Source organism: Amia ocellicauda, chromosome 2 (genome assembly GCF_036373705.1).
Source record: "Amia ocellicauda isolate fAmiCal2 chromosome 2, fAmiCal2.hap1, whole genome shotgun sequence".
Lineage (NCBI taxonomy): Eukaryota > Metazoa > Chordata > Actinopteri > Amiiformes > Amiidae > Amia > Amia ocellicauda.
Window position 1 is genome coordinate 60,978,373 of NC_089851.1, and position 24,724 is coordinate 61,003,096.

The following is a 24,724-nucleotide window of genomic DNA, read 5'->3' on the forward strand; positions in this document are numbered from 1 at the left end:
CCGCATACTGGATGTTTTTCTCTTTTCACACCATTCTTTGTAAACCCTAGAAATGGTTGTGCGCGAAAATCCCAGTAACTGAGCAGATTGTGAAATACTCAGACCAGCCCGTCTGGCACCAACAACCATGCCACGCTCAAAATTGCTTAAATCACCTTTCTTTCCCATTCAGACATTCAGTTTGGAGTTCAGGAGATTGTCTTGACCAGGACCACACCCCTAAATGCATTGAAGCAACTGCCATGTGATTGGTTGGTTAGATAATTGCATTAATGAGAAATTGAACAGGTGTTCCTAATAATCCTTTAGGTGAGTGTGTCTTTATTGTTTCACTTCCTCCTATTGAAGTCCAATCTACACCGGTATAGGTTCAGAAGAACTGTTCCCAAAGCCAGATTGAACTGATCAATAGTTCATTTCTTACCTACACCTTTGTATTTAGAGATCTTATATCTGGGGATTTTTTTATTTCTGGTTCGTAAAACTCATTCTAATAGTATTTTTATGTTTTATTTTCTCCTTCAAAATTATGCAATACTAATTTTAGCTCACTTATTCAATGCTCATAATTTTATATTTCTAAAGTATCCTTACAATTCTTACCCTTTGACTAATTCACTCATCTTAAATCCAAGGTCTAATTTTAACTTTTATTTCAGGTATTTCATGCTATGCACCAATAACCAAATATTTTCTAAAATAAAACTATAATATGTCACTATACTGTTTACATCCTCCTGCTATGGATTTTACATCAGGCTGTCAGTCAGGGCTGCACCAGAGTGCTGCTCCTGTGGATTCCAGCCTTTAGTTTTCCTTTAATTTGACTTTACAGAATTTGTCCATAATATGATTTTAAAAAAATCTTGTTCTTCTGAGTCTTAGAGGACACCATGACTATTTATTTATTATTATTAATCTATGTATTTAGTGTATATTTTGTATTACTTTAACATTATTCTTATAATAGAATGCATTATTCATTTCTTATTTCTGATGCTTTATGCACTCTGTATAGTTAAAAGTCTAAATCCTCATTAATCTGTTGTTAAAACATCAATAACTGCGTAATTGTAAATATGATTCTGAAATTATTGGTTACTTCCCTTCTCAGAATTATTCTGGACTATGCACAATATTAAAATACAAAGCATACAAAACAGACATTTACCTTACATAACTTTCAGACTAAATATATATACATAAACACACTCATACAGATTGAAATCCAAAGATAATTCAGATATTAGATTAGTGGCGTGTTTTGTTGACCCTGCAGTGTCTCAAACAGCCCTTAGCATTTATTTATTTATTATATTGTTATTATTAAAAATCAGATGTAAAATAATCTTTGAATTACACTACTTTGGGGTTTTCTTGATCTATTATGATCAATTTCTTCTCTAAATTCTTATTATTCAGACAAAGAATTATAGAAACTGTCGGTTTTTTATCTTGCCTTTACCATTTTAAGTTTAACATTTTAAACTTGTAGGAATTCACATATAGACACGTATTTTAACGCCATTATGCCAATCCTATCTTTGCCAACGATGGGGCTATATCGCTGGACTTTATGTACCTCAGGTTCCGTCTGGCTTTGACTGCCACTGACTGTCTCAGCGTACAAGGATTTCCTTGCTTAACTTGGAGCTCAGCAGGCCTCGTCGTACCTTTCGGTTGCCTTGGTATCTCTCCCCGCACATCTGTCTTACCTGGAGTTCACCCTACTGTGAACCTCTGCTGTACAGTCAACCTTTCTATTTGTTTTACCTCTGCCTCTCCACAGGTTCTCTTTAAATTACAATCTGAGAGCCTCACACAATCCCGAGATCAAATCTAAATATAGAGGGTGGTCATTTTTAAAGCTACTCACCCATATTTTGGTCCCGGGAGTGAAGGCAAGTTCAGATCCTCGTTCGTGACGCCAAGTTGTAGAACCGTCTCAGAAATAAGTGGAGAAGTCGCGGAGATAAAGCAAATAAAACTTTAATCGAGCCGCTCGGAAGCACCACGTCAGGAATAATTCCTTCAGTGAGGACTTAATGTTTACAAACATGAGTACAACTTTATAGGAAAAATTACGTAACATCTTATGGCTGTTCATCCAATCAGAAGATACAGGTCTGGGTCCATTTTACGATCTGTCCTCCCGTGAAGAGGTGATGGATCCAAAGCAGATGTCTGTCTTTGATGTGCACTAGGAAGATGCGATCCCACGGTCGTCATTTACCTAGTGTCAATCGCTCAGTAACAGAAACAATTCCTGCCTATCTGGAGAAACGATTAAGTCATAAACAAATTCTCAGCAGACATCTGTAGGCTATTTCAGCACTGTGTAATCTTTCATTACTGACAGGAGTTTCTAACAAACCGACCTTGTTGACCCTTTACTTGTCCTGCTAAATCTAATCTGCTCAGTCTGTATACAAACTACTTCTAATGCTAGTATTAATATAAAACATTATATAATTATCACAAAACACTTTCTTCAACATCCTATACAGAGTCTTCAAATCACAATATAGTGTTAATGTAATTGCCCTCTCTATGAGGCATCCACAGGTTATCACGTTAATAAAGTAAATGGTTTAAAACTTGTACAGCTGATGGTACTGTAGCTGCCTTGTGTAGGATTGGGTGTACACATGAATACATCTTGCCTCCTCTCGAGGGACTGGCGGGATGCAGGTGTAGAAGATAGTTGTTGCACATCAATGACCCTGCCCAGGGGATGTAGTAGCAAACAAACTGCTGGCATACAGGGTATCTGGAATTAAAAATAGTTATTCAGTGATTGCACAAGTAGTAAACCCTCTTTAGGGCTAAGATGTGCAAGGGTTCAAACGGGTGGGGACATGATTACTGCCATATCGATGGGAAGTACAGGCTTGCCAAGACAGATTAATTCAATCAAACAAATATGAATATATTTGGATTTATGGTAACCCAGGTACAGTTATTTTACATTGGTTGCATTTTAGTGTTATAACTTGTCAAGAGTTACAAACTTTATATAATTACAATTCTTGAAACCAAAGGTTGATAACATATCCTTGCTTACCTGAAGTTAGCTTTTGCTTCTCCACTGGAGTCATTATTATTTATTTATTATCAGATGCCCTTATCCATTAAAATAAAATACTAGAGCAATACAACATATTCCCTAATGTTGATTCCTGTTATGTGTTTATTCTGTAATATTATGTTCATTGTCTCTGTGTAATGTTGTACAATAACTGTATTGAAATGACACTCATGTAAACCACCTTTGATAGGAATCAGATACATTCTTTAATACATTATTTGTATTAATCATTTAGCAACTTAAATTGTATTACAAAACATTAGACATTGTATACAACACTACAGTAGAACAATTTTGGAACACAGTTCAGCCACATAGTACAGTGAATAATACAGTTTAGGCTATTGTTATACATTGCATATAAAATCTAGTCATATAATTTGAAATACAATATTACTTAAAAACCATTTTACACATTTCACATTCATGTGGATTATTAGCATATACAGAGTCAGATTGATGTAATTGACATTATGAGATTTAACATTGCGCTATTCAGAATATTTGTATATATTAATTTGGAATACCCAATAATTTAATTACAGACATAATTATTTAATAAAGCCTTGACAATGCTGTTCATGCCTTCATTGAGTAATGATAAATTGTCATTCGCCTCTGCTAACAAGGGGGCAGCAGTAGTTTTTGTGGCAATTTTCAGCTTTCATTTTAGCATGTCCCTCTGGATCTCTGCACCGTCTCTTTGTTTCACAGCAACTTTTCAGAGCTGTGCCGGACTGCTATGATTCTGCACAGATTCTGGCAGGTGGTGCTATATGTGTCACGTAGCAGTACTTGAACATTGCACATCTCTAAATGACTGCAGAACTGTGGAAATCTGCGCTTCACAAATGTGACCATAGTCCAATGACTCCTGTCTTGTATTTTTTGGAGTTGGCAATACTGGGGAGTAAGTAAGGCCCTATCAAATCTGTTTTATTATTTTGAATATGCATTTTTATTTTTCTGATTTGATTTTTTCCGTTTTAAAAAAACAGAGGTGTATGAGAATGTGTTTTATACATTTTTGTGTACTTTTTTCAACATTCAACCATCCATTTTTATTAATATAGCTGGAGAAAACCCAGAAACATTAAGGTATGAGCAGATTGACCTCATTTCCCAAAATAACTGGATTTAAAATTCCCCATTTAAAGCCCAAAATCAAACTATGTATCTATAAACTGTTATAATACCATTCTAAAATGCAATTAGGTTCATACATATTTGGACAGTTGACACAATTTTCTCTCTGTATGCCACCACAATGGATTTGAAAGGAAACAATCAAGCTGTGCTTTAAGTGTAGACTTTCATCTTTAACCCATAGAGGACTAGTGGGAGGAAAATCAGCCCGTCCATGGGTGTGGCTAGAGGACTAGGGGGCCGATTTTTGGGCCACAATTCTGCCCCCTTTATAACCTTAAAATTGTTTTTATTGGACAAATCTGCATAGCAACACATTGTTTTAACCAATAGAAGAGATTTTATTGAGAGAATTAATCATTCAAAAAGCTTTTAAAACAAACGGGTTTTGTATTGGTTAAAAAAAAAAAATACCCGTCTCTTAGAGAAGACGGGAAAAGATGGCAGCGCACTGAAAATGCACACAACATGAAAACGCTTTTAAAGGAGTGAAATGGGGGATGTTTTGAACATTTTAATACTTCTGAGACCGGTAAAAATAAATTAAACAAACTTTTTAGTATTTTAAACTTTTAATTTGGCACATTGATTAGTACTGTGCACAGTTATGACAGCAATTTGGAAGAGGGGGGGCAGAAGTTTATCATAGGAATGTAAATGGGAGGTGGTGACAGTGTAGATTAAACTTTTCTAGTTTATTTCCACCGGTCAACCTAAATGTCAGAATCAGCTGTTTGACATAAATAACAGATAATGGATAAATGGACACAAAATCAAGCTGGTAAGATTAATAAATAATAAATAAGTAGTAATAGTCCGAGATGTATTTCAACACGGCAACCCCGACTAGCCACAAAGGAGAAAGATCACATCTGCCCCGAGCCGAACACACGCATTTACAATCCATGCAAAGTAAGCTATCTACATTTATTATTATTATTAGTAGTAGTATTGTTATTATTATTAAATATTACTGGTAGTAATAACGACAACAACAACAGTAATCTGTACATTTTTAAGATGTTTTTATACTTATTCAACACAAAGCACAAGCCGATTGTCCGATTCGTTTAATTTTTATTGTTTTGCCATGTAATTCTGACTAGGGCTGGAATTCAATAAAAAACTTTGACCCACCCACTAATAGAAAACTACAGAACTGTACTCAGTTGTGGCTGCATTTTTAGTAAAATGACACTTTCTTCTAATAATAAATGTAACCGCTATGATGTAGAGGTTTGTAGTTTGCTATTAGCGGGTGGGTCAAAGTTTTGATTTAATCCGGCCCTAGTTTCTAGACAAGTGCGGTACTTGCAAAACTTTAACAAAACTTGAATCTCTTGAAAAAGTATTTGTAAACATCTGGAATTTTTGCATTTTAAAACGAACATTCTGGCAATTCATTTAAGTGTTTATAAGCCAGGTTAATTCTGAAAACTGGGTTGTTTTGAAAATAAAAATGGTGTCTGTTTTGTTTCTTTGCCAATGCACATTTTTGTATTCATTCAAAAGCACAGATGAGCAAACATTAGAAGGGACAGTGGTTTATCAGGACCTGGGTTGAGAAACATTCATATAGGCTAGAGTGAAAAAGTTTCAGTGTTTTTCTTTTTTTTCAAAATAAAAACTGAAAATGCAGAACACTCTGTGTAAGATAATGAGAAAATAACAATTAAAACAATTTCAAATTTATTTCAGATAAACATTTTAATCTACACAAGATCTTCATCAGGTTCCATATCTGCTAAAAACATGTGAAGCATGGTGAAGAGACGTTATTAATGTTTTATATAAAATGTATTATGTTTTATATTAATAATAATATGCAGACCAAGCAAATGGTAGCAACAACCATTTTGCAAGTTGTTCAGGGCATACCCTCTAGACATTCCTGTCAATAATAGAAAGGATCAAACTGCAGAGAGAGAGAGGGCCCACAGCTGTTTGTTAAAAATCTGTTTGTGGACTTAATCTTTTCTCCAGAAAGGCAGGAACTGTTTTTGTTAATGAGTGATTGACAGTTGTTAAATGACGACAGTGGGATTGGACCTTTCCTAGTATATCAAAGGAAGACATCTGTTCTTTGGATCCCACACCTCCATGAACATTACAAGGGTCAGAAATCTGACCTCAAGATAACACTCTGGCAAACCCCCAGTGACAGACCCTGGCCACAGACCCACATGCCCTACAATGTATAAAAGGCTGTCCACTACTGTTGTTCAATACGTTTCTGCTGAGGTAGAGTACTTCCATGTCGGGCCCCTTCCAGGCCTGGAATGTTAAATAAATACATTTACCCTCTATGTATCCAGACTGGGTTCTTCACATGGGTTACATACATATTTTTTATTTGTGCATTGGAGCTGTGGTAAGTGTGTGGGTATTCCTTTCTTTTTACTTTATATGGATTGTTTTTTACCCTGCACCTACTAAATAAGTGATTTACTGCTATATTTATTTCACAGAAAGCTAATCTGTGTAATGTACAGGTTGATTATCATTCTGGAAGATTCAGAATCTACACAAATACTCTGAATGTACTGGCTGAATGTTAAGATTCTGTTCAGAATTACATAAATGTGTAGTACCAGAACACAACCAATGACTTTGTATTATTTTTAGAATATGTGCAGAATGCCAAAAGTCTCCGTGTTGTGAACATATTAAGCTTCTTTGTGTTGCTATACAGTTATTGGAGTTGGTTAGTGTATATGTGCTTCACTTAGACTCTCACAAGTCTTGGAAATCCCTGTGTACATAATATCTGGGACACTGACCTCTGTTTGTAATAATCACAATGATAGATTAAGTACAATTTTTTTTAACAGGATTTAATACAATTTTATACCATGAAACTGTTACTTACTACAGAGTGTAGATTAAATTCCATGTATGTTGTACCTTGGTTTGACTATATATTATTAGCTATTTTCCATGACTTTCCATGACCATTTTTTCCCCATGACTTTTCCAGTATTTACCATGACTGTGGGAACCCTGAATACAATCTTTGTAGCAGTCATTAACTTAATATTACATACTTAATTATAACAGGTGCATATAACAACATTATATTAAATACAACAAAATAGTAAACTTTCTAATTGTGTTTTACATATTATGCATACAAAATTTGACAAAATATTGCTGACATGGCATTGTAAAACAACAAATTGTAAATGTTTTATAAATTAAGAAGCCCAATGGTTTACATAAAATGCTTAAATATTAGTTTAATACATACATTTTGTACATTACCCAGGTTAAAGTAAAACACACTACAATACAACATACTAATTTAATGATTAAAAGTGTTCTAATAATGTACGTTTTTAATTGAGGATAATTTATTTTCCCTAGAAATAGCCTTCTATAGAAAACAAATTAGTAATTTGTATTTTTTTCATTTCATTTTCATATTTTCATTTTTTAAATATGGTCATTTAAAATAATGCTAAACATCTATGTGTAGAAAAGTTATTTATTTCATTCTGTAGAATTAGTTTAACATTTTCCATTTTTCTATAGAAATCTTGGGTGTTTCTCTAGATTTCCTTATATTTCTGTAGCAATCCAAAAATACATGTATCAATAGAATAGGAACAAATATATAGATTTTTATTTAAAATAACTTACAGTAATCTGTAAATAGGCAAAAAATGCCATTGTCATAAGCAATGTAAGTGATACACAATTAAAAGTATACATATTTAATTGTTTATTGCATGAATCTTACTATGGAATACATTTTCAGTAAAGAAGGTTTATGTATTTTATTTTACTCCAAAGTCAAAATGTCCTGGAGGTGTGCTGTTCTTAGAACTCTGAGTAAACTCAATCTTTCTGTGCATGAACAACAACAAAAAAAAAAAAGTGGAATAAGCCTCCTAAAATTATTCAAATTCAGGCATTTTTAAAGACCGCTACATTCAAATTTTGACAAAAGGAAGTCCTTAGTAGGACCCCCTGAAAGTGAATTAAATTAAGTAATTTAGTCTCTTACAATATAACTTAAATCACCATCTACATGTTTTATTACGTACGTCATCTGATATGTACTTATTATAGTGATGTTATCACCAATTGTCTCACGCAATACTTTTTTTTTTTTGTAACTTCAGGTTTTATAATAAGCATGGTTATCCAATCTAATAAATGTATATAACCTCACAATTACATATTAGGTGCACTGACTAAATGTTTATTTGTATTTTGTAATTATGATGTTTTAATTTTTTTCTCATATTTTTATATTATTTTATTATCTACTGAAAGGTCAAACATCTGTTGAATGTTTTTCCATCCCAAGGTGGGGACTGTAAGATATTATTTGTTAGAATGTATTTTTCTATGGGAATTTCTATGCAATCTGGTTTAGTACAGGAAACAGACTTCTTCCCTTTGATCTAGTTCCCTACATTCCAAAAGATACCTGTCCTCTGATTGGCTCCTATTCAAATTCAAAAGACTCCCACTTCTAAGTTACATTAGCATCAAGCACCCAACTCATGGTGTCATGGTAGCAAGATGTGATTGTTCGTCCCTAGTTTTATAAGGTTTCCTTCGAACCAAGGAGAAGTGAGATCAAAGAGAAGACAACAACAAGAGAAGAGCAGGAGGAAGAGAGAGAGAGACACACCGAGCATATCAAATTCTCTTACAATATATTGATTCCTGGGGTAGGAGGACTTCGCCGAAACCCTCACAGGAAATATTGTCTACCTCAATGTCGAATTGAATGTCAATTTTGGTTGAGGTATTGGTGTTGGAAATCGATCAAAGTTGTTGACATCCAAGGTCAAGATGTTGGGATTGTTGGGAGGTTGATGAAAGGTTGAAACATCGACTTTGATGATGAGAGATGGACAGAGTTGAACGAGGTCAATGTGGGCCAGCCAAACGAAAACCGCAGGAGACTGCTCCAGGCAGAGTAGCATTGCTTTCTCACTCCTTTCTCCTTCCTTCACTCTAATGTGTTAGGAAAAAATGGTACAGGAAATAATAATCACACAGCAGATCTCAATGGAGGGACCGAAGTTCTGAGCAAAAACTCCTGCTGTACCCTTACCTCTGAAGAGAAGCAAAGCTCCAAGAGTAGCAATTAAACTCAGGAGAGCGCAAGTGGATAGTTATCCTAATAATCTGACTCCAAAGAGCAAGAGAGCACACTTCTCCAACTTTTAGTATGCACGCAAGTGAACAAGACTAAAAACAGTTTCACTGGCAAGATGAAAGAAGAAATGGCAGGCATTCAGTAATGGCTCTGTTTTGATTGGAAAGGGGACCTTTATTACCATCTGTGATGTCAGAATAAACCAGAGTGTTTTGTTTAAAATGTACACTTTGAACTGTTTTGTTGTGTAATGTATTGCGCCTGTGTTTGGACTCTTTGGTTTATTGTAACCTTTGTTGGTTGTAACAAAAAGCTAAATATATATTAAAAGGTGGAACAAGAAAACAAACCAGCATGTGGAAGTGAAATGGCCTGTTGTTTGGGTTAACAAGTTCATGGTTGCGGTGGACTTATTCAAATCCCTGTACCCAGTACTTAATTTGTAAATCAGAAGGTGCTGGAACGCAAAGCGAATATAAGAGAGCGGAGGGGTGACAAGGCAGGCACAGGTCCCTGGACCTTGTACAGTGCTGAAAACAACGTTACAACCGGGGGGTCAAGAGAATGTGATAGTGCGGAGTGGTGAGGGTCAAAAACTATGAGAGCGGGGTGTGGGGGTTGTTGACGGTCAAAAACTGTGAGAGCGGGGTGGGCGGGTTTTGCCACTTGAGGTACCGGATTGGCTCAATAGGTACTGGAACACAGGCATTCAAATCCTGAGAGATCCCAGATCCTGTTCTGGCAGGGGCCGCCACAAATTAAGCACTGCCTGTACCACACTAAAGTAGCTTCCAAGACATACTATATGCAGATCTTTTTCCTCATTATTCCACATTGTGCTCTGTGGTGGCATTGCTGATGTACCACAGTGCCAGTGATGACTACAGTGTCATCCAAAACAAATTGATGTCTCTTTCCACCATCCAGACATTGGCCTATCGTAGTTCTGGAAGTTCAAAGTGTTTCAGTAATGGTACAATGTATCTGTAGAGATGAATTCATTTTTTTATGAAAATACATATTTTTAACACTTCAGATTTATTTTCAAAGAACATAATGAATACAAACCTATTATTATTATTATTATTATTATTATTATTATTATTATTATTGTTATTATTTATGGTGTGTACCATAGAGGGTTTATCCCCAGTGTGATTTTAATAATATGGGTTATTGTTCTGTTTTAGAGGAGAGTTAACTAAATTATTTGTGTATAATTAGTGACAAATTTTTAAGGTAATTTCTTAAATTAAATTAGATAAACTAATTTATCTGCAACTCCATCCTGGCCGGCCTACCTGCAACTACTACCCACCCGCTCACTTCACAGAGTTTGATTATGCTTCTTGCGTTTTTGATTGTTTTCCTCCTTGCTCCCTTTCCCGTTGTCACGGTCTCACCTGCTATTCCTTCAGCTCACCACCAGAGGTCTCTCTCTCCCGAGTATTAATCCCTGTGATTCTTTCTCTCAGTTCCCGGATCACTCAGTCACATTACATTCCTTTTATTCACGTGCACTTGTTCTGTCTTTCCCCTCTCCCCATTGGTCTTTCACCCTTTACCCAGTCATCCCTTTCTCCCTAAACACAGTATATAAACCCCTTTGTTCCTTAGTATAATCGCTAAGTCTTGTCTTCTCTTCTGAAACATTTCTGAGCATTCTTCCTTGTTTACCTACCATGTTTAGACTCCTGTTTTCCTGTCCCTGACCACCTCTTTTGGATCTCCCAGTTTAACCTGTTTGCCTGATCGAGCGACCCTGAACTGTTCCTGTTTTCCCTTCTGGATTTCCTCTCTTGGATTGTTTGCCTTTCTGCTTTGCTACTAGGAGCCTGCACTTGGATCTATACACCTTGCCTTTGCGAAACGTTACACCCATACCCCTTGACTGTGACCCTACATCTTGATGGCAGTTAGCTTTTACCATCCATAATGTATAACCTCACTTACTGTACTTGCCTGTGTAAATTGGAAGTTGTAAAATGTATTATATTTTGAATTGCTATGTTTTATGTAAATTGACTTTGTAATGTTTGATGCCTTTATTTAACTGTATTTTTGTACTTTGTTTTGCACTTATGTTGTAAGTCACCCTGGATAAGGGCGTCTGCCAAGAAATAAAAATAATAATAATAATAATAATAATAATTTGAAAAGCAAAAATGCAAGGCAGAATACCACAGTTATAAGTAATACATTTTACCCTTGGAAGACTGGTCGCAAAATAAAGTTGTATTACTAATATTAGTAGAACAAGCGTAAGTTACGTTTACTGTGGTGCAAAGCGCCTTTTTTAGTGAAGAAACAATGGAAAGAAAAATATATAGCCTGCATCCTTGAGATAAAGCATATTACTCCATAAAGTACAATATTATAACCTCAATAACTCCATTAATAAACTGATACTAGTAATATGCTTGTTGTGTATAACAACACATCTATTAGTTAATATGTAATATTTGTATGTTGGGCTACTTTGTTAGTGTTTCACCCAAATTATTTTTCCCCCCAGAGCTATGCATTATACAGTACAGTATATTAGTATTAGAGGTTAACCGATAGTGGATTTTCAAAACCGTTAACAATTATTAGGGTGGGGGGAAAAACTGATTGCCAGTTAATCAGCCAATTTCCCCCACCTTTTTTATAAATACAATTAATATATTGTATACAAATATAGCACTCAATGTAAAATTGCTTCAGTTTGAACTTTATTATCAAAACAAAACTGTATGAACTATGAAATAGTATAAAATAAATAATAGATCAAATCGATCAAAATAAATAAAAAAATAATTACAAATTCTAAAAAATGAATGAGTCTGACTGAAACAAACTGACTGAACATTCCTGCATATAAACTAAAATTGCAACATGTGGTACAGATTTGGTGAAATTTTTATTTAACAAATAAAATGGATAAAAGAATGTATTGGACATTTTTTGAAAACATTACAGAATGTATTTAAAATTACCATTTTTTTGATAATTGATTAACATAAACTACAAATAATTAAATTCCTGTAATAACAAACTTTGTGAACTTATTTTCATATATAATTGCTACCTGCAGAATGAGTATATATGTAAACAAAGCTACAGGCGCCTGAGAGGCAGCACAGAAGCTGTGGTCAGCTGTGTGGCTGGGGGAGGGGCCGCCTGCTCACCTGACCTCACTCTCAAAAATTGCCAGTAATGGCTGCTGGCTCGGGGGAAACAGAGAGAAAAGGCATTTCACGCTGTTATTTCTAAAAACAAAACAAAACAAACACATCTGGCTGCACCACGCATTTTATTACTTGTATTTATCGATTCATTTACAAGTAATAAAGGCGGCTATTGTTGTTTTTACAACAGGATTAGAAAGGAAACATTAGAAAATAATTCTGGAATCATTTAGTGCGTCAGCATATACACAACACAAGCGCGCAATGTTTGTAATTCATGCACTTGATTTACACAAATAAATCCACGATAAAATAACAGGTTCATAAATAGAAATACAACTCTACAGATAAAGGATTTGTTCAAATAATTTAGTAGAAAGGAGAAAAGATCCAAATATAAACACAATTTAAATACCCTGATTTAAATGCCCAAGCTGCTCCGAGTGTAAAATAACATTTCTAAACAAAGCAATTATTATTCTTTACTACTACTACTACTACTTGGGGGACATAATAAATAGCATGTAGTGTACTTACTGATCAATGGTATAATCCCCTTGGAAACAGCATTTCTTTAGTAGGAAAAACATAAATCACGAGACATCTCTTTCAGAAATTGTCTGAAAGCTATTAAAATGTCCACGGGTGCTTCTCTTGCGCTCAATTTGGAGAATTCGCTTTCTGAAGTTTCCACCCCCAGAGGATTTCTTGCCACTTCGTAAGTTTTGTGGTTATTAGTACAGTATAAATACACTTTCTACATCTCCCATGCCCCCCCTTGCACAGTAAAGTTATCCGCGAAGCAGCAGCGCATCTTTTTGCCCAGGGACGCATTGGAAAGCCCCAAGGCTGCGTCCCAAATCGCACACTCTCTCCCGACACCCTTCGACAAGTGTACACTTTGCGTGACGTTGTGCTGACGTCACAGAGTGTGCACTCGAGTGAGGGGGGTGGAGGTGAAGCTAAAAGCGCTCAATGGGACTCAGCGCCAGCATTCAGCGCCTTTGTCTGAAAAAGTACCTACGCAGTCTTTTCTTGTCATGTCTCTGTATTCAATTATAGTATTAATAATAATAATTTTGAAATACAATGTTCGTTAATATCACCTCCTAGTTTAATAGGATACTACTTCAGTAATTCATTAAATGATACTTGCCGAAACATTTTTTGGCTGAACTTTCTATTCGTATATTTAAATCATGATTACATAATAATTTTATTTTATCTATCTATGTACTATTTCCTTGATACATAATTTAACAATTTCTATCTAGCTAACATTACATATATATGCACCCGTCGCTGCTATATTTTCCCAGTTGACTTGTCTCCGCCTTTAACGCAAAGTGTTCTGGGACTAAAACTCTTCCGCATAAGTGCGCTCTTTTGTACACTTCGCTGAAGGGAGCACTGAAGGGCACAAACGGCTCGATTAGGCTCCTTCACTCGCTCCCTAAGGGTTTGGGACACCCCTTAAGATGGCCACCGTAGTATTTCCGCCCCACAAGGGAAGGAAACGAGGGAACAAGTGTGCGATTTGGGACACAGCCCAAGTGTCTAGTTTTCGGGGATATAAATGCTAGTGATGAGGAAACAAAGCTGTCCGAGTCAATGAACAATTCTGAGCTATTGTACCTAAAAAGGTTCACTGCATCGAAGCGCTCGATACATGCTCTCCATAGTGACACCTGCTGGTTACAACATTGTATTTCAATGGTATTGAGTGATTTGAAAGGCAACAGTCCTCAATACATCAAAGAGGCAATATACAAATTAACCCATTGTCATCTTTGATATTTAGTTCAAAATAAGTTATGTGGGGAAAAAAATGGTCTGTGTACATATCCAAAAATATGCGGTCATAAGTTTTGTTTTGTAAGATTTCAGTAACATTTAGCAGTTAAATCAATATACTGATTCAAGACTGGATGTTGAAATTAAAGTAGGCAGTCATTTTTACACGATATATGTCATACTAAGTAGGGACGTCAAATAAATGCAATTAACTTTAAGTGTAGTCTACATTTTATATAGCCTAGATATAGTCAAAGTTCCAGAGACGTATGTGCTTGTATAAGTAAGAATAGTGATCGTGTTCAATCTATTTCTCACTCACTCTACCTCTATATCTATCTGTATATGTCTGACTACCACTATATCTATAGCTAAATCTATATCTAATGCACTGTTAAACAAAACAATTCCATTATTTCTTTTTAATCTCCAATTGTTTATTTGTTCTAGGCTTTAATTTCAGAGTACATTGAGACATTAAACTACATATATTTAAATAAAAACTGGAAAAATTGAGGTGTTCTAAAAGTTTTGACCTGTAGTGTAGACTTCTCCCTTTGGTTGCACGGGAGGCAGATTTATGACCCTAGGATCATTAAAATCTGTTATTGTAAGAATGCCATTCACCTGTTCCATAGACAGATCTCTGTCTTGGATGACCATATATGGAGTATTAAAATTTGTAATTTTGTTAATTTTTGTCCAGTGCATCAATCTTTACACCATACAAATTAACTTTGTATTATTTTGTGGTGGGGGGTCCTACTAAAATTATAAACCAGTAATTGTTAGGTTTAAAATGTAATAAAACAAATATATTTACTTATGAATAAGCCAATCCAAATTAACTGGGAATCTGTAAGAGTTCTTAAAGATGACCGCTGCTTGCTTTGCTGAATACAATATAAACAAATGTTATTGCAACTCAAGAAGTTTTTTGTTGCATATTTAAGCCATACAAAGGGTATGAGAGCGATTATCACAAATCAAAGCACGATTTCAGTCATGGACAAAATTGATAACTAATAAGGCCACCAGTAACTTTGATGCACTTTTTTGTTTTATTATTTTTTACAGATAGTGATATTGTATAATTAGGTTAGAAAACTGAATAGGAGCATGCATTCATTTTACACTATAGACAGCATGGAGTATACACTCACCTAAAGGATTATTAGGAACACCTGTTCAATTTCTCATTAATGCAATTATCTAACCAACCAATCACATGGCAGTTGCTTCAATGCATTTAGAGGTGTGGTCCTGGTCAAGACAATCTCCTGAACCCAAACTGAATGTCTGAATGGGAAAGAAAGGTGATTTAAGCAATTTTGAGCATGGCATGGTTGTTGGTGCCAGACGGGCCGGTCTGAGTATTTCACAATCTGCTCAGTTACTGGGATTTTCACGCACAACCATTTCTAGGGTTTACAAAGAATGGTGTGAAAAGGGAAAAACATCCAGTATGCGGCAGTCCTGTGGGCGAAAATGCCTTGTTGATGCTAGAGGTCAGAGGAGAATGGGCTGACTGATTCAAGCTGATAGAAGAGCAACTTTGACTGAAATAACCACTCGTTACAACCGAGGTATGCAGCAAAGCATTTGTGAAGCCACAACACGTACAACCTTGAGGCGGATGGGCTACAACAGCAGAAGACCCCACCGGGTACCACTCATCTCCACTACAAATAGGAAAAAGAGGCTACAATTTGCACAAGCTCAACACAATTGGACAGTTGAAGACTGGAAAAATGTTGTCTGGTCTGATGAGTCTCGATTTCTGTTGAGACATTCAGATGGTAGAGTCAGAATTTGGCGTAAACAGAATGAGAACATGGATCCATCATGCCTTGTTACCACTGTGCAGGCTGGTGGTGGTGGTGGTGTAATGGTGTGGGGGATGTTTTCTTGGCACACTTTAGGCCCCTTAGTGCCAATTGGGCATCGTTTAAATGCCACGGCCTACCTGAGCATTGTTTCTGACCATGTCCATCCCTTTATGACCACCATGTACCCATCCTCTGATGGCTACTTCCAGCAGGATAATGCACCATGTCACAAAGGTCGAATCATTTCAAATTGGTTTCTTGAACATGACAATGAGTTCACTGTACTAAACTGGCCCCCACAGTCACCAGATCTCAACCCAATAGAGCATCTTTGGGATGTGGTGGAACGGGAGCTTCGTGCCCTGGATGTGCATCCCACAAATCTCCATCAACTGCAAGATGCTATCCTATCAATATGGGCCAACATTTCTAAAGAATGCTTTCAGCACCTTGTTGAATCAATGCCACGTAGAATTAAGGCAGTTCTGAAGGCGAAAGGGGGTCAAACACAGTATTAGTATGGTGTTCCTAATAATCCTTTAGGTGAGTGTATATAGTAGTGTCATTTTGTTACACAAATCTAGATTGTGACAATATCTGTAACAGAATGTAACTGATTGTAACGCTTCATAGAAGTCAGAGTGATAGTTAAACGTTAAAGCAAGACACCTTAAAATAAATAAAATCCTGTCCCCCATTTGACCCACCTCCCCCCCAAATTTAATGAAATTCCTTTGTGGCTATGGTCCAGTACCATTATATCACAAGTAGCAGATAGTACTACTTCTGCTATAAGAGTTTGATACAGTCGGGGTACAGTGGGGGTACATTGATTGTATCGCAGGGTTAGTGTTGTGTTTGGGTGCTATGGTATAGGGGTGATGAGGCTATGTAGTTACTTTGTGTGACCACTACAGGGAGGTGGTGCTGTTCACTGTCCTGGTCAGAGCTCTGAACCAGTACTCTAGAAGCGTGGATAACAGCTCTGTGGCAGTTGCCCTCTGACCCGGAACTGGAAGGTGGCCATTTATAAAAGGCCACTGGTTGGGGTAGCACAGGGGAGAAGGAAGTGTGGAGGAATGTTTAGTAGTGAAAATAGTTCAAGAAGGTTTTGTTTTGTTTGAAAGTTCAGAATTTAGCTTTATTTTGTTTAAGGTTACTGAGTTTGGGGAAAAGTGGTTGCCCAAGCTACCACTACGGTCATCTTGTCACACACAATTCAGCTGAACCCTTGTCTATGTCCACTGCAAACTTAATACAAGCAAGGTAGCATGCTTAGGGAGAGAAAATAGGGTCCACTATATCTGGCAGGTGTCCCAGTCGAAGGGCAGAGTAGATAAAAGAAGTCCCACCAGTGTAAGTCTTTGGGGGTATTTAAATGATACATTTTAATTAAGTCACTAACAAGGGAAAAGGCAGTGAACATTTAACTTAATTTAAACTAATATACTGTTCCAGGTCTGACTCTTGAGGTAAACAGCTAAATTGTGCAATATAATACTGTTCATTTATATTCTAACCCCTTGTACACCTCCTCTGATCTAGACATTCAGTCATGTCCGAAATTACCATACATGGTAAATAATGACCATATTTTTACATATATGTCCCCATGTGTGCAAGAGTGTCACTGTGTCTTTCACAGCACTACACTGTCAGCAGAGCTCAGCTCTGGGGCTACAGTGTCATCTTCTCGGTCTACTGCTTCCCAGTCGAATTCACCACCATGAAGACAGCAATACCAATATCGCCTTCTAGTAACGTATGGGAACACTGAAACTGAACAATCCTCCTCCTTCCAATAGTGTTGTGGGATTCGTTTGTTGTCCACATCTCAATTCAACCTAAAGATCTAAAGATTTCTCCTGCCTCATACACACTCTGGAAACCCAGTTGGGAATGAGGAGCGGAAGGCCGTCCACCTTTGTGGGCGATGCTAGACACGTTGACCACCCAGCTGGAGGCGAAGCTCATGAGCTTGTCCAGCAGCAGATTGGTCTGCAGGAAAATGTCCTGGTGATTGACAAGCAGCAACGTCTCAAATCCGTCCTTCGTTGACCATTTGGGACACTTCATCACCGCTGAGAGTAACAGGACACAGATGGTTTGAATTCGATAAATAGACACTTTCAACTCTCAGGCGACCCAATTCAACACAGTAGAATAAGTAGACCTCCATGTGCCCACAGCAGCCAATACACATGGCGATATTCTCTCTCCCCTGCTATGTACAGGTCTGCTCAAGGGTTACAGTCCCCAGTATACCTAATATTTCCATAAGGTTAGTGTTGCTTTTCTATTAACTGAACCCAATTGGTAGTGGGTTAGTATTGCCCTCGCCTCATTTAGTGTTGGCTGGGGTGGCGGTTCAGGCAGCTGTTCAGACCTACATTGGAGCAGGTAACCATTGTTGTAATACAGTGGGATATAATGAAAAGTCTCTGTGGTCTACATTGCAATGCAGTAACGGAGATGGAAATAAAGATTGTGAATGTTATTGCAGTGGTAGGCTGATTATCGTTTTGCTGTATAAAGTGAAAGTAGCAGTGTGGAGTCATGGTCAGGGTGCTGTACTCAATCCCAGTTGGGGACACTGCTGCTGTACCCTTGAGCAGCTGTATAAATGGGTAATTGTATGTTAAAATAATGATATATTGTAGTTAAGGAGAAATTAACAGAAAGAATGAATGATCATTCAAAAGCAGAAATACATTCTGATAGCTGTATTGATAGGTACTGATGAAGGTTGGACTAATCTGATGTTTACATTAAGTATTATGGTGAGTAATTTAGCTACATTATGCACTACAATTAATTGTATTGACAAATTTAGGGTTACATTTTGTTCTGTGCTAGGGTTAAGGTTGGAGTCCCCATTAAACTTGGACTTTTGTTTAGATTTGGGTTGTATTTCTGCAGCTTTAACTGAATTGAGTGTAGATTTGTATGGACCTAGTTTGACATTTTGGCATTGGCTAGGGTTAAAAGTGAGGTTTTTTTAGGGTTAAAAAAGTTAGTTGTAATATGCCATACAGATGAAGGTAGGAATGGTCTAAATCCTGCATTTTATTTGTCCAGAGCGAAACTGTGTGACATCACTTTCTTATTCTAATATGGCGCATTGTTACAGGTGGTATCCATGGCAACAACTTTACTAAGCTTCCAATGTCTTCTTATGGTCTACCAGTCTGTACAGCGAACTTACAGAGAGAGACATATCTTCTTATTATCAACCAGTCCGAACTTACTGAGAGTGCCGAGATGACTGGAGTTTTTGTAACCCAGAAAATTAGGAAGTTTTTGGGCCAATTCAAAACAATCCGGGCCCAGAAAGAAGAACCCATGGAGGTTGATGAAGTCATAGTTCACAAACCCATGGAGGTTGATGAAGTGGTGGTGGATGAACCAATGGAGGTTGTTTTTGTTGTTACCAATGATGTAGAAATGGTGATTGTGGCCCCCCTGAGGATTATACACAAGTACAAGCCCAGGAGAAGATGGAGCTACAGACTGTGCCCATACCAACGCCGTTAAGGCCCAGCTGCTGACCTCCCTCCTCCATCCCCAAGGCTGTGCTGCTGGAGGCTCAGCCGGAGGGCTTCACGGAGGAGGAGGAGATGCAGATCTGGACCTCAATGTGGACGCAGACAGCATCCTCCTCCCATGCTGCTGTTCTTCTTGGACCAGCCCCAGGCCCAGCTGCTGACTTCCCTCCTCCATCCCCGAGGCTGTGCTGCTGGAGGCTCAGCCGGAGGGTTTGACAGAGGAGTAGGAGATGGGGATCTAGGTCCTCCAGAGTGTGGCAGAAGCACATAGAGCTGCTGCAGCAGTCCTTCCTGGTAGCTAGAATGCTACCCGGGCCCGATTTTCAGTGTTTGCCTTTTCGTGTACCAGTCCCATGCATTCCTTTTTGATTACGATTCATGGATTCTCCAGACCAGCCTGTTTGCCTAATCTCTTGACCACCCACCTGTTTTTTTGTCTTACCCCGATTGCGCCTGTTCACCGGCTTGTTGACCACTTGTCTGTCCTGACTCTCCACTGCGCCCTGCACTTGGGTCCACCCCTCCTGGCAGCCCCAGATTTGGTTGTGTTATTTCTGCTCCCATTTTTCAATTAATTGTCCTGAATGTCTGCCTAAAGAATCTGTAATAAAACAGAAATATCTATATGTAGCGGTATTCTTATTTCCCATCCTTGTCATTTCATTTAATGAACTGGTTTGATTCCAAGTCCATCCAATTATGTGTTGACAACATGATTTTTAAAGGGAAATTTAAAAAATGTTTTTTACAGTTCATTAAACATCTTGCGTTTTATTTGATAGTGTGTGATGAGGGTGGGGACTGAACTGAACTAGCCTGTTTTTATAAAACTCTCTGATTTGCCTTCCTAGCATGTCCCACCCAGATTCTTGTAAATTATTGCTAGGGTCCACATTGGTAGTAAACATTTAATTTAATGTAGCACTGATCACATTGTCCTGTGCAGTTAGGCTAAAAGGGTCTTTAGCCATGGTGAAACATTTATTTTTGTTGTTGTTTTTAGACTTGATTTGCCGTTTGGCCAGTTGGCCAGTGTATGTGGGTTTCCTCCGGGCACTCCGGTTTCCTCCCACCATCCAAAGACATGCAGGTTAGGTTCATTGGACATGCTAAATTGCCCTGTGTGTGTTGCCCAGCGATTGCCTGGTGTCCTGTCCTGGGTGTAGTCCTGCCTTGCACCCTATGTCTGCCAGGGTCGTCTCTGGCTTCCCCGTGATCCTCACTAGGATAAGCAGTTTAAAAAATGGATGGATGGATTAAATATGGGACCTTTTGTATTTTAAGGACTCTTCTGCCCAGGTAAGTTTAATGCAAACCAAAAAATGTAACACACACACAATTGAACAAAACAAAACAATAAATGCCTAGCCTTGTCCAGGCCTACCTGACTTTCTTCCTTTCCCTCTCTATTACCACATCTGTTCAGGGACCCCACAAACACAGGGGAAGTCCTTTCGGGAAAACTTTTTCTGCCCAACCACCAGCAGGTGGCAGAATGACAATTCCCTGGTTAGAACGTCTGTGAGGTTTTTCAGTTATTAGTGTCCTGCAATGGTGGACTATTCCCACAGTCCTAGGTTCCCAAAACAGGTTTTTATCCTTCCCCAAGCCACAGGGTATTTTTATTATTAGTAGTATTCAAGTGACCATTAGCAAGGGTATGGCGATTATACTCACTCGCCAGTATACACTCTTATAAACTACACACCTGGGCAGTTTGATGGTACATATCCTTCTGGGTAGTGCGCAGATTACCACAGGTTCTAGTAGCTCCTTTAAGCCTTCTCCCAGCTCATGTCTGTCCCCAGCTGCAACCTCCCACCAACTGCCCTGATTCGCTCTGCCTGCTCCCTTATATACCCAAGAGCCCCGCCCCTTCCTGTCTCTACCACAGGGACTCCTGGGGCATGTAGTTTTCTACCTTGGGCAGACATTCCTTAAAGGGACAGAGCCCCGTTCCGTCACTATATATATATATATATATATATATATATATATATATATATATATATTCATTTTTTCACATTACCTTAATATTTACCTGGTGGGTTTTAGCATGGATATGATATATAACGTTCTTTAGCATTAATAAATTAATTATCAAAAACATGTGATGGTCATGGTAATGGTTGTAGTGGAAAATACTTTTATACTTTGTACATGTTAGTTGTATTATTTTAAAACCATAATGTTAATGGGTGTTTGTGGTGGAAGTTACAAACAAACAATAACACATACCTTGAATGACCTTTAATCATACAAATATCTGTTATTATTTCTCCATGTCACAAAATAACTTGAGAGAGTAACCATCGCGAAGGAAAAGATACACTGACACTCAGTTAGCAGTACAAAAATGCAGTCTTCTTTTATCCGAGCACAGAAAAAAAAAGTTTAACTGTACTGAGGTCTTCAAAGCACACCAATTACACAAAATAAAAACAAAAACAAAAACAGAATACCTAACAGTGCTGTACTATGGACTTGTTAGTTTCAAGGTCTCAGAAAGGCAGACCTTCCACTTTTCATGCTTACAGCACAATGGCCAGTATATAGGCAAGGGAGTAAGTAACTCAACCCCCGCCCTACCATTTGTTATCAAAGACATGGGTTAAAGAAAGCACAACACACCAAATCATATACACTACTGGCGAAACAGTAATAGGAAAGAAAAAACAAGTGAAGTATACATGGTCAATTAAATTGAGTCAATACAGCACCTGCAAATAAAGACATAAGATAAAATACCCTCCGAGCTCAATGTATACACTCACCTAAAGGATTATTAGGAACACCTGTTCAATTTATCATTAATACAATTATCTAACCAACCAATCACATGGCAGTTGCTTCAATGCATTTAGGGGTGTGGTCCTGGTCAAGACAATCTCCTGAACTCCAAACTGAATGTCTGAATGGGAAAGAAAGGTGATTTAAGCAATTTTGAGCGTGGCATGGTTGTTGGTGCCAGACGGGCCGGTCTGTGTATTTCACAATCTGCTCAGTTACTGGGATTTTCACGCACAACCATTTCTAGGGTTTACAAAGAATGGTAAGAAAAGGGAAAAACAACCAGTATGCGGCAGTCCTGTGGGCGAAAATGCCTTGTTGATGCTAGAGGTCAGAGGAGAATGGGCCGACTGATTCAAGCTGATAGAAGAGCAACTTTGACTGAAATAACCACTCGTTACAACCGAGGTATGCAGCAAAGCATTTGTGAAGCCACAACACGTACAACCTTGAGGCGGATGGGCTACAACAGCAGAAGACCCCACTGGGTACCACTCATCTCCACTACAAATTGGAAAAAGAGGCTACAATTTGCACAAGCTCACCAAAATTGGACAGTTGAAGACTGGAAAAATGTTGCCTGGTCTGATGAGTCTCGATTTCTGTTGAGACATTCAGATGGTAGAGTCAGAATTTGGCGTAAACAGAATGAGAACATGGATCCATCATGCCTTGTTACCACTGTGCAGGCTGGTGGTGGTGGTGTAATGGTGTGGGGGATGTTTTCTTGGCACACTTTAGGCCCCTTAGTGCCAATTGGGCATCGTTTAAATGCCACGGCCTACCTGAGCATTGTTTCTGACCATGTCCATCCCTTTATGACCACCATGTACCCATCCTCTGATGGCTACTTCCAGCAGGATAATGCACCATGTCACAAAGGTGGAATCATTTCAAATTGGTTTCTTGAACATGACAATGAGTTCACTGTACTAAACTGGCCCCCACAGTCACCAGATCTCAACCCAATAGAGCATCTTTGGGATGTGGTGGAACGGGAGCTTCGTGCCCTGGATGTGCATCCCACAAATCTCCATCAACTGCAAGATGCTATCCTATCAATATGGTCCAACATTTCTAAAGAATGCTTTCAGCACCTTGTTGAATCAATGCCATGTAGAATTAAGGCAGTTCTGAAGGCGAAAGGGGGTCAAACACAGTATTAGTATGGTGTTCCTAATAATCCTTTAGGTGAGTGTATAGAGACTATATGTGAACATTCATTATGGAATGTTAGTTTTTATAAGAATTCTTTTATATATTGAAATTATAAAGAAAAACAATGCACAGTAACCCAAATGAAAAACAAATCATTCATATACATATCAACATTTATCATTGCTTCACCTTTGACAAACCCAAAACCACCTCCTTACAACACCCTCATTACATAACCAATTTACATATGATGGTTGGTTTCCAAAGTAAAATCTTTCCCTATGAGATAATAAGTCCAGCGCCCACTACTACTAACTTTCTTTTTCAACACTGGAATATTTCATTTCTCTTGGGAATAGCTTTGGGCTGATATACACCACAGGCTGTCTTTGTCCTTCTTCCTCCTGCAGTAACACCACACCAAGTCCAACACCTGAAGCATCGGTCAATCAAGGTTGAGACTCTGCATCACAGGAGCTTCACATAAACATTGTTTCAAATCCCTGTAAAAACATTTAGCCTAAATGGATTCAGCCCATCTTTATGGTGTAGTAAAACTAACAGATACACAAACATTTAAATACTGCACATCACAGATCATGTATTGCACTTTAACATGCACTGTACATGTTGAAGAAATATATATAGTAATACAATTAAATGTAAATAGTGCACTGTGCAAATTGAAATAACAGCAATAACTAATAAATAGTTTAGGTAAAAAACACCCACACCACACATATTCAGTACTGGAAATATTATATTCCACTTGCATTATATTGCACAGTGCACTTTAAAAAAACAATATTAAATAATAAGTACAATACAATCAAAAATCATTAGCTGACAACTGACAAACTGTAGTAGTTAACGACTAGCTAATTATTATCATAATGGAATGGCAACTGGAAGTAGGGTAGCTATCAAAGAGACCCTCCACCACAATCACCAAACTTTAAAAAAATGAGATTACTACTTCATCTGATTGAGCTGGATTGTTGCTTTATATATAACTTGTGAAGATTTCTCACAAAGTTATGACATCTTGAAGTCCCACTACGTGGAATATACAAAACAGAGACAATCAC

At 37.7% G+C, this 24,724-nt stretch overlaps 1 long non-coding RNA gene across 1 annotated transcript; it reads right to left on the bottom strand.

The window, feature by feature from the left end:
* Positions 1-3,270: 3,270 nt before the first annotated feature.
* On the bottom strand, positions 3,271-13,407 carry LOC136711609 (uncharacterized). Its single transcript, XR_010804761.1, has 2 exons — positions 13,058-13,407; positions 3,271-9,205 (listed from the first exon to the last, which is right to left on the bottom strand). It is a non-coding gene; the product is annotated as an uncharacterized LOC136711609 (long non-coding RNA).
* Positions 13,408-24,724: the final 11,317 nt, after the last annotated feature.